Source organism: Schistocerca cancellata, chromosome 8 (genome assembly GCF_023864275.1).
Source record: "Schistocerca cancellata isolate TAMUIC-IGC-003103 chromosome 8, iqSchCanc2.1, whole genome shotgun sequence".
In the NCBI taxonomy this organism is placed as follows: Eukaryota; Metazoa; Arthropoda; class Insecta; order Orthoptera; family Acrididae; genus Schistocerca; species Schistocerca cancellata.
Window position 1 is genome coordinate 71,527,090 of NC_064633.1, and position 8,499 is coordinate 71,535,588.

Genomic DNA, 8,499 nt, shown 5'->3' on the forward strand with positions numbered 1-8,499 from the left:
TCGAGGCAGATAGACTCGATCAATATTGAAGAACAGGTTAAGAGCACCATGAAAGCACACGCAGAGGCATTGTCGGAACACTACGGTGAATGGATATAGGGTAAAGATATTTTTATCGAAAAGAAGGTCAGGGAGGAGCTTAGGGAGACTGTCAAGGATGTAACTTATGAAATCTTAGCTGCTCCTGGTAAGTCGGGAGACACAGTGGTTTCTGAATTGGGACAGATTCGGAGGACACTTACACGGGATCTTCCCGAGTGGAAGCAGCAAGTAGTGGACGAAGTCAGAATGCTGAGAAACTGGGTAGAAAATCCGCACACACACATACGCAAACTATAGGGAACAACTCTTTAGACGGTGACGAATGTCAGTCAACTCCTTATCGTTCACCACCTGATTACATGCAAAACAACAGTCCTGTTGAGTCCCGAGTAAGGAAACTAAATGATCCGCCCACAATTGTGAGTTTAATGCAAGAGGAAAGTGTGATTAAGCATCGAACTTTTCCTGTTTTTCATCCGCAGAAACGAGAAATACACCCCATCGTATTCCTAAAGAATTTTTCCGGCATATTTCCCAGGAGCTGGACAGACAGACAGCGTATTCAGTTCGTCACTGGCTTTATTTCTGGTGATGCAGCATTATGGGGAACGGAAATGGTAGACACGTGTAGGAATTATGAAGAGTTTGAGAAAATGTTCTTGGCAAAATTTTGGAGTAATGGGGTACAGCAAAGATTAAGGAAGGAGGTGTATGGTGCGGAAATTTTCAATGAGAAGCATGGAAGTCTCCGGCGATACTTCGAGAAGTATCTAGCAAAAATTAAATTCTGGGATTCTCCGATTTCTTCCAAGGACGTAATTATGATTCTCAAAAGCAAACTCCCTGTGTCTATTAGAGAGAAACTAGTAAATGTGTCCGAAGAAGACACGGATGTATTCCTTTCTGTGCTGGATTCCTTAGATTTAATTAGCGAGGATGTGCGCTCCAAGGTTGGCAGCGGCAAATTCTTCCCTGGCAGCCAGCAGAATGCATCGCACGCGGACAACAATGCGCCGAAGGAGAGAGCGAGCTACGGCGACCGCTGTTACCAACCTGCCAGCGGTTATCAAAACGCAAACGGCAATAACTTTAAACGGAAGCAGAAAACCAATTACAGTAATCAGCAGAGATACCACCCAATTTACAACCACCAGGTACAACATCAGTACGGAAACCCACCCTTCAATTCTGCGCCTGAGCAGTATGGAAATTCTCCACAAACGATTGGTAATTTTTCAAATGGGCCAGTGTACAATCAAAGTTATAGGTCGAAAAATAGCAAGTGGCATGGGCAAGGCGGAGGCCACCCAGCACAATATCAGAACAACTTTTCACAGGACAGAGGACCGCGGAACAATTTTCAAATGGCACCAAATGCGAACTTTCCTTCACAAGGAAATGGTTTTGCCGGGAACCAAAAGATCGGGCGACAGCAGCCGTCTCAAGTATTCTATTCACAAGTGAATGCACCCAGTGGATTTTACCCCTTTACACCGGCATTTGTACCACATAACCAGCACCAATATGAAACGGAACAAACACTTAAGGCCATGAATGACAAACAGGTTAAACATCCTGCGGAAAATTAGAGGCAGCCCCTTTCAGCCTCCTAGAGGTCGCTGCCGGTTCCAGTGGGGGTACTAACGAATACTCTGATTCTGAGTATGTTAATGCGATACGGTACGACCATGAGACCGACTTACGAGATGACCTTGCACCTGACCTAGAAGCTCAAGACATTAATGACATTTATGACGAACAGGTCCAGGCTTCGATTAAGATTTCTATTGCCAACATTCCTGTCACAGCCATTGTTGATACAGAAGCAAACATCAATGTGATATCATGTCTTTTCAGACAGGTGTCTTCTGTTTCAAAAGTTCTATCATTGCCGATTCAGGGTTGCTCCATATCGGGAGCGATTGGTCCATTGAAACAGAGAGTTAGTTTACAGACGCAGCTTCAACTGCAGATAGAATCTGTTTTGGTTTTTTGCCACTTTCTAATAGTAAAGAACTTGTCAGTTCCATGTCTCTTGGGGATGGAGTTTCTTCGACAAACAAAAGCAGTGATAGATATTGAATCTGGAGTGTGTACCTTTATCGTAAATCAGCAACAAGTTGTGGTTAACTTGTTAAGGAGTAAGGTGAAGGCAGTGTTGACATTGCATCAGCTTTGGAGACGACAGAGGAGAGGCAAACCGTGCTTTGATCAGACAAATGACCTGACTAAATGGGATGACATAAATGACAATGAGTATGAAGACTTACTTCCTGACAAAGACGAGATCGATGCTAAAGCCAAGGAATCGACTGAACTCAGGGGGGAGCAGAAATATGAGTTGTTCCATTTATTAGTAAGTTACAAGAAAATCTTTTCAAAGAAATGGAAGTGCTTCCCCACTCAACGTTCTGCAAAGCAAGAAATTCAGTACCCTACGCCCGACGAGAAGCTGTAAAGCATGAGATTAGGAAAATGCTGTGTTGGGATGTTATCGAGTTTTCGAATTCGCCGTACTCAAGTCCCTTTTTGTCCGTACTTAAACAGGACGGTAGTGTCAGACTATTACTGGACGCCAGATCAATAAACAAACTAATTGTACCGATAAGGACTCGACCTGAAGCACTTGAGGAGCACTTGCAAAAATTGCATGGCATTAGATTTTTGAGTACACTTGATTTAAGAAGTAGCTATTGGCAGGTGAAATTGGCCAAGGAATCCAGAAATATACTGCTTTTATATTTGCCGGCCGCTCATATCAGTTTAAGGTCATGCCTTTTGGTTTAAATGTAAGCTCGGGAATATTTATTTCTGCTCTCGATTTTGTGTTAGGACCTGAACTTCTGGATGAGGTAACTGTTTATGTAGATGTCGTGTTGATAGCCACTAAGAACTGGGAAGATCATTTAGCTATTCTACGAAAGGTGTTTCAGAGATTTCAAGAACATGGTGTTACAGCCAATCTGAAAAAGTCAAAATTTGGAAAAGGTGAGGTAAAGTTTTTAGGTCATGTGATTACACCTGAAGGGATTAAACCCGACCCGGAAAAGTTGTCTGCGATTAAGAATTTCCCTACACCGGTAACTAAGAGGCAACTAAGAGGATTTCTCGGTCTTTCGTCTTTCTTTCGACGATAGACAAATAATGGCGTATCGCTTGTGGTGAACTGGCCAGACGAAGCTTGAAGGTGTGACTATGGTAAATGGGGAGCAAGTATCAGGAGTAACTATGACTCTCTTAAGGTAGCGAAATGCCTCGTCACCAGGCGAAATATATTGGTAAATTCGAGGAGCATCTGGCAGAACTAACTGTGAGAGTCTTAAGGTAGACAAATAATGGCGTATCGCGTCTGGTGAGAGGGCCACAGGGAGGTTGAAAATGTGACTGTGGTAGAACGGTGAGCAAATGCCAGGAGTAAATATGACTCTCTTAAGGTAGCCAAATGCATTGTCACCAGGCGAAATATATCGGTAAACTCGATGAGCCCCTGCCAGGACTAACTGTGGAAAACTTAATGTCAACAAATAATGGCGTACCGCTTCTCGTGAACTGGCCAGAGGAGTCTTGAAGATGTGACTGCGATAAAACGGTGAGTAATTGGCAGGGGTAACTATGACTCTCTTATGGTGGCCAAGTGGCGGCAGTGTGGCTGCATCCGGACTCGGCTTTTCGAAGCGCGGTTTTGATGTAGTCGTGCTGCTGCTGCGAGGTGCCTTCCTTGGGTTGTAGCTACAGGGAGAGTGATGCGCAATACATGGGCCTAGCCCTCTTAGCCTCTCCTCTCCTGCGGTCTTCTGCCCTTCACGTCGGCAGGCTGATTTTCGCAGAGTGGAAGACCGCACCAGGGGCTTGGGGGGGGGTTACCAGCCCCCCCCCCTCGCATTATCCCTTATAGTTGGGGGCAGCACAGAAGAAAACAAAAATGGTGGCCCTTCCGCTGAAGGTGCCACCCCAGCTTCCCCAGCACCTATCCGGCCAACCGGCCGTGACGAAGATGTGATAGCATGTGTAGCTTCGTTTGCCTGCAGTGAGTGCCACCGCACAGTCACCACCAAGAACGGTCTCGGGGTCCATCGCCGCCGCCAACACCCAGCAGCCGCCAACGCGGAGATCATCACGGAGAGACATCGCGCGAGGTGGACGGAAGAAGAAGTCCTATCGCTCGCCAAAGCGGAGGCGGAACTGTTCCTTGAGAGGGACGCACGGTTCTTCTTTGTCATCCAAGAGCTGACCAGGATGTTCCCCGACCGAACGCTCGAGGCAATCAAGTGCCAACGGCGGAAAGCTGCCCACAAGCAGCTTGTCCGCGAATTCATGGAGGCACTTGAGTTCGGTCGGGGGGAAGAGCCGGAGTCTCGCCGGGGAGCGGCGAGGCCGCTGCCTGACGCGGGCGATTGCGCTGCGCCGTCCGACGACGCAGCTGAGGACTTCGCGGCCGACACCACCGGGCCGCCGGCGGAGGGGCCGACTGACGCCGCCATCTGGGAGCAACTGGCGGGTCTGCCTGCTTCCGCCCAGCGTTTCTCTGCTCTGGACCGAGACATTGGTCTGGGGCGGGGCACGCCACCTGATGTCATCCTGGGCATGCTCCCGGATGCCCTTGCGTCAGTCGGGTCCAGGGGGGAGGGGACGAACACCAGGACGCAGCGGCCGCGCCAACCATCCAAGCGGCCGCCTGCCGCTCCGCCGCTGCAGAAGCGCAAGCGGCGCCGCTGGGAGTACGCGCGGACGCAGGATGCCTTCCGTAGGTCGCGTGCACGTTGCGTGCGTGGCCTGTTGGATGGCACCTTGCTGCAGCCGCCACCAGACATCCCCGGTCTGCTGGACTTCTGGGCCGGTCACACATGAGGAGGTCGCTGTTGCCTTGCCGCCCAGGGGATCGGCAGCCGGGCCGGACGGCCTTACTCCAGTGGAGCTGCGGCGCCTGCCGCACGAAGTCCTGGTGAAAGTCATGAATCTCTTCCTCCTGGCCCGCGCCCTTCCCGAGCGTCTGCTTAGCGCGCGGCCGTCACTTCTCCCCAAAACGGCTGCACCAACATCCCCCGCTGACTTTCGCCCCATTACGAACTGCTCGGTGCTGGCGCGGACCTTTCACAAGGTTCTCGCGTCATGCCTGATGGGTGCACGTGCTGTGGACGAACGTCAGCGGGCATTCATCCCCCGGGATGGGATGTTGGAAAACACCTTCATCTTGGACACTGCTCTCACCGACGCAGTCCGCTCCTGTCGCTCTGTTTTTGTGGCGTCGATCGACGTTTCTAAAGCATTTGATTCGGTAGATCATGTTGCCCTCCGCCCCATGCTGAGGGCGCATGGCCTGCCGGATTGCTTTATCGAGTACGTCGAGAGGTGCTACGAGGGCAGCACGACGGTGATAGCGGACGGCGCCAGCGTGGGCGTGTCTGTGCAGCCGTCAAGGGGCGTACGTCAGGGCGATCCCCTCTCCCCCCTCCTTTTCAATTTTGCGGTGGACTATGTCTTGGGTCAACTTCCCTCCCACATCGGAGCTCGGATTCTTGGTCGCAGAGTCAACGCTGCGGCCTTTGCAGATGACGTCTTGCTGTTCGCATCGACCGCGAGGGGGCTTGCAGTCCCTCATCGACGCAGCCGTCGCAGCCCTCGCACACCTGGGGCTGCAGATCAACGCCCGGAAGTGTTTCACCCTCGCCATGGTCGCGTCTGAACGCGACAAGAAGGTGAAGGTAGACGGAGACGTTACCTTCAAGGCAGGCAACACCACCGTGCCTGCCCTACGTGTGGGTGAAACCTTCCGGTACCTGGGGCTGCAATTCTCCACCGGCGGGTCGCTGCGTCTTCAGTCCCCGACGCCACCTGGGGGAGCAGCTTGACGTCATCTCCCGAGCACCGCTCAAGCCGCAACAGCGCCTCCACGCTCTCACCAATGTACTTCTGCCTCGCCTGTAACATGGGCTGGCCCTCAGCCACACCCGGGTAAGTGCCCTGAAAGCTGCGGACGTGACCATCAGGGCCGCCGTCAGGAGATGGTTCCGCCTTCCGGCGAATACTCCCCTGGGCTACTTCCACGCTCCTGTTGCCCAGGGGGGCCTCGGCATCCCATCATGCCGATGGATGGGGCGAACCCTTCGCCGGTCCCGTCTCCTGGCGTTAAAGAAGATAGGGCCAGCCTTCGACGGTGCAGGCCTGGACGAGGTGCAGCGTGAGATCGAGGTGCTGGAGCGGCACCTTACGTGGGAAGACCACCTCCTCAAATCGTCGACGCAGGTTGGAGAGATGTGGGCTGCGCGCCTGCACGTTGCCATTGACGGTGCGGCGCTGTCATCTTCCGCCGCCGTCAAGGGGCAACACCAATGGGTCGCCGACACCAGTCGCCTGCTATCTGAGCATAACTACATCGACGCCCTCCGCGCCCGCATCAACGCCTTCCCGACGAGGGCACGGCGCAGTCGGGGGCGAGAGGCGGACACCCGATGTCGCGCGGGCTGCCAAGCCGTGGAGACCGCCAACCACGTACTGCAGGCTTCCTTCAGGACGCACGGGTCTCGAGTTAAACGACATGACGCGATCGTGCGCTATGTCGCTCGTGGACTCGTGCAGAGGAGCTTCAACGTTTCCATGGAGCCCCACCTCCGTACACCTGAGGGTATCCACAAGCCTGACGTGGTGGCGGTTAAAGACGGCATCGCCCGCGTGATCGACGCCCAGGTAGTCGGAGACCATCTCCGGCTCGACTGGTGTCACTCCCAGAAGGCGGCCTACTAAGACACGCCGTCCATCCGGCGTGTCATCTCCAACCTGCATCGAGACGTCGAGGAGGTTACTATGTCCACCCCAACATTGAATTGGAGCGGTGTATGGTGTCCAGCGTCGGCGAGGGACCTTTCTGCACTTGGATTTCGACCCCGAGAACTGGCGGTACTAAGCACGAGGGTACTGCAGAGCTGCTGCACGAGCTATCGCATCTTCGAACATATGACGGCGCCAAGGCTGATGGAACGAGCCGGCGTCGGATAGGCTGCCGGATATCTCTTCGCCTTGACTCCTGGGGCCTGTCAACAGGAGGAATATCCGTCTTTGTTCTTGTCTTTTCTTGTCTTTTTATTTGTGTTTGCTTCTTTTCCTTTCTTATCTATACATAGGTTTTCACATGGTGTCGCCCTGTAAGTCTCCACTTCGGTGGCGGACATTCGAGTGTTACTAACACCGGCTTAACATTATGCCATACTTTTGTAATATGTATGTGTTATTCATTTCTGATGAATAAAGACGGCTGAAATAGCCAAATGCCTCGTCACCAAGCGAAATATATCGGTAAAGTCGACGAGTACCTGGCGGGAGAAACTGTGGAAGTCTTAAAGTCGACAAATAATGGCGTATCGCTTCTGGTGAACCAGCCAGAGGTGTCTTGAAGATGTGACTTCGGTAAAACATTCAGCAACTGGCCGGAGTAACTATGACTCTCTTAAGGTAGCCAGATGCCTCGTCACCAGGCGAAATATATTGGTAAATTCGGGGAGCACCTGGCAGAAGTAACTGTGAGAGTCTTAAGGTAGACAAATAACGGTGTATCGCTTCTGGTGAACTGGCCAAGCACGGCAAACGTCTGCGGGACTAGACGACGCGACTAAAGAATAAATTTAGGATTACAAATCAAATTTGGAACTGTACAGTGCTGCACAACAATAAGCGCTGACGCATTTCAGGACTCACCTGCAGATTCGTACTGTTTCGTCTGTTTCAAAGGCTTCCCGACAAACTTCGTTAGCACATTCTCCCTCAAACTGAGTTAATTACCGCATTATCGTACCGTTGCATTAGTTTAAAATGCTTAAGAAAGCATCTTTGTCGCAACAGAAAGGTAGTATGAAACGACTGCTGGCAGGGTGGCGACTTAAAAAGGAAAAAATGCAGGGGAGCCAACAGTACTATTTTTATTGGTTCATTTTTATTTTTATTTTATTTTATTTTATTTATTTTTGTTTTCGTACCATTACAGTAGTTTAAAATGCTTAAGGAAATGTCTTTGTCACAACAGTAGGGTAGTACGGAAGGCGGGCTGGCAGGAGTAGCGACATAAAAAGGGAAAAAAAGGAAGGGGTGCCAACAGCACCCGGTGTTCCCAGGCGGTCACCCATCCAAGTACTAACCGGGCCCGATGTTGATTAACTTCGGTGATCGGACGAGAACCGGTGTATTCAACTTTTTTCAACATTTTTTTACCGGTGTATTCAACATTTTTTATACAACATTTTTTTTTCTTTTTTAGAAACTAGCAACAGAAAACATCGCTGCTTGTGGTGTCTCCAAACCGCTGTAAAGTTCTGCAGCGACATAAATTAAAATTGAGTGGAGCACAAGCACGAAGCAAAATGTGATAACGTCACTATTAAAAACAAACACTGACTATCACTGCCACGAAACTAAAGTCAAACATTATTCAATAATGTAGTTTCAAAGTCAAATCCGCGATACAAAAAT

The 8,499-nt window shown here is 50.8% G+C and overlaps 1 pseudogene; it reads right to left on the reverse strand.

Moving 5' to 3' along the window:
• Window positions 1–8,119: 8,119 nt before the first annotated feature.
• On the reverse strand, window positions 8,120–8,248 carry LOC126096126 (5S ribosomal RNA; annotated as a pseudogene).
• Window positions 8,249–8,499: the final 251 nt, after the last annotated feature.